Here is a 3,356-nt window from a genome sequence, read left to right on the forward strand (position 1 = left end):
TTGCTGTAAATGTTATAAATTGTAAGTGTTAAATGATATACAGGATCTGTGATATATTCAACTTGTGTAATTATGTAACGTACATTTTATTGTATTAAAAGTCTCGCCTCTATTTTAATATTGTATTATGGCTGTTGTACAGTATGTTACTTTTATAAACACACTGCAAGAGCGAACAACCTTTAAATCTGTCTCTTATACACATCTAGATGTGTATAAGAGACAGGTCTGTGCACGACGGTGCCGACGTTCAAGCGCATACCGTGCTCGAACATGGCTCGCACCGATATCGCCTTGATCAATCTGGTCTGGATGCACATGCACATCGGAAGTTCGTCGAAGATCTTCCTGACACGTCGACATTGCTCCTCGTCCAGGAGATAGAGTTCGGCATTCTTGAATTCTTCGTTCACCTTACGCATGCAAGCGTCGCGCCTGTTCGCCACGTGGAGAACGTACTCCCTCGAGTCGAGGAACACTAGCGTCGCGTTCGCTTAACGTGTGCACGTCCGAGATGAACGTTTCGCTCTTCGCGGTTATCCTGTTCACACTACTATCCATAATTTTCCAACACCAGGGCAAGACGTACGCGCCGCGTCGTGCGTTATTGGCCACGGGCGACCTCGTCGTGTTGCCGGCCGGCAGATCTATCGAAACAAACGTGATATCCGGAGATTTGGAATACGAGTTACCTATCAGGGTAGCTAAAGCTTCTTGATGGACGCGTGGAGATCGTTCGTCGCTTCGTTACCTCGGTGTTTGCACTGTCGGAGCGTCGAACCGGTCATGATAGACGACGACATGTTCGGAGGCATGTTGGTCACGGACGGCAGGACCGAGATCGATCTCACTAAACTGGAGTGGCTCGCCGCGACGACAGGAATGGCCGTACACGTCCACAAACCGAAATACGCCAACAGGAAGATATCCTTCAAAATGATATTCGATAAGTCCGGAGTGCCCAGCGACGAACTGCAAGACGACGAAGATGATCGCGTTCGCGATGACGTCCGAGAGTGCGCATTCGAAACTCCGTCCGTGCAAACCTTCAAGACAACGCTGGACGCGTGGATCGTGTTCGTTGAAAAACCTGCACCGCCGGCTCAGACGGACGCACGGCGACAACTTTCTCAAGACGATCATGGCTCCGTCGACGGATTCGGGCGGAAAGATACAGCTGTACGTCATCGTGAACAAGTTGTCGACGCTGACGTCCGGTAAGTGTGCGGGGAGACTCTGGACTTTCTTGAAAACTCTTTTCAACGTCGCCTGTTCGATCGCGTTCTTCACAACTCATAGAAGCCGATTGATTACCAAACGTACACGCCATTTCGAAACTGCCGGTTAGACGACGAAAAATGCTCAGAGCCGAAAAACCAACTTATCACACCGGCCGTCTGGCAGCGGCCGTTGCCGAACGCGACATGGAGATCGCTCGCATGAAAGCCGATCTCGAGTCGATATCCGAACGCAATCGAATCATCAGACAGGAACTCTCTATGACGAGAGCCGAGACTGAGCGACTGGCTACCACGTTTTCCGGATTGAATGAGTAAATGCAGGAATTGATCTGGCAAGTTTCGTTATCGGTATCCGGGAGAAGTTGAACAGTTATTATAGTTTTTTTTTTTTTAATAAAGATTTTAAAAGCAATAAAAATTGTAATCGTATCTTTTCATTTCTATTCGCATCATGTCGAGAGAGTAGTTGATGGTTGGAAAGAGAATCGTGGCGTTTTGCAAATATTTTTTGCCCGACCGCAAGGAAAGCGAGTGCGAATACTTCGTTCTGCCACCACTCTTTCCTTGCACGATATGTTTCGACGCTCCTGTAAGCGTCCTAGACAAGCCGTGCCGTCACTTTATTGCGTGCGGGTGTGCGCATGTTGTATCACGACGTGTTGCGTGTGCCGTACGTTCGACTAGGAAGCGGTGTACGACACTTACGAAAATAAAAAAAAACATTTGAGAAAACACATATTCTATTCTAACATTTTATTAGTTTTAAACATAATAATCAAGATCGAAAGAAGCAGGTTCAAGCCAACCACAGGATGAACGTCATGGCGAGTCGACTGTGGCGACCACGTGTTTCAGAGCTAGAATCTGCGAAAGAGACAAGAAAACGGTGTTAATAAAAACGGAGCAACTTCTCTGGTTTTTAACTAATTCGAGTTGAAACATGTTGAGGAGAGCTTTCCATCATGTGGAGTGCGACCTGGATTTCTTGCGAGAACGCAAAGACCTCTTTGTCCGATGGAAGATGGAGACCGACGCCAATGCGATAACGGCCGAGATAAACGCATCGGGTTTTTCGAACGGCGAGCTCGTTACGAGAACCTGCGGCCGAGAAAACTTTATGAACGCAAACGCAACCGTGGAGGACATGACGGAATTCAGAGCGAGCAGATCGGTTCTGATTCACACCCAGACCGCCGTTGGGGCGGCCACCTCGCCGGAGATCGGTCGGCTCGAAGAGATCGCCAACCTGGAAAAGACGGTGCTCACGTCGTTCGAGCTTGCCAACCTCGTGTACGTGCCCGGCATGGAAACCGAGTACAGGAATTCGAAACCGGAGGAAAGACACTGGATAATAGATAGTACGAAGAACCTCGTGAACTAGCTGCTTACCAACAGCTACGATCTGCCGCTGTGGAACTCGATCGGAGGTTCGCCGATGGCCGTGGCCGTCCTTCAGAAACTCTAAAAGTATGGGGTGACTTACTTGAGACACACCCCCATTACCTAAAGTATAATAGGCAAACACCCCCATATCACTGAGTCAGTAGTCAGTAGTAGTCAGTAATCAGTAGTTAGATTCAATTTAGTAGTCAGGAGTACACAGAAGAAAAGCACAGAGCTGAGCTGACTCCACTCTAAAAGGCTTCTCTAACATCTGAAACCTGGAGTTTAGCTGATTGTAACCAACGTACAGTTTGTGTGAATAAAAGTTTGCAGTGTACTAAAAGGAACTGTGCCTACTACTCATTAAAAGTCGACAACAACTAACCGATATTTAACAATAAAATACGCTCCGACGATTGGTAACGAAAGTTTTGTTGAAGTTTTTTTTAGATCCAGTCGTAAGGGGCGTCCCATTGTTTGTATTCCCAGAGCCATAGATAGAAAGAGTTGCGACATTGAGAATTTAGAAGCCATTTTGTGTTATACGCGATGCGCGTTCTGTATCTAACGTGATGTGCGCTCCTGTGTATAATATTGTATAATACACACGGCGGTTTCAATATAGACAATAAGTAGTGAGCCCTCTGTTGGTCACTATTATAGATTTTAGATATTCTCGTAGTTGGGGGCGCTAACGCGGAAGCGATAATTTCATTATTCTCCATATATGGG

This window comes from Anneissia japonica, unplaced genomic scaffold (genome assembly GCF_011630105.1).
Source record: "Anneissia japonica isolate Jap-2015-1 unplaced genomic scaffold, ASM1163010v1 scaffold1467_len401143_cov160, whole genome shotgun sequence".
In the NCBI taxonomy this organism is placed as follows: domain Eukaryota; kingdom Metazoa; phylum Echinodermata; class Crinoidea; order Comatulida; family Comatulidae; genus Anneissia; species Anneissia japonica.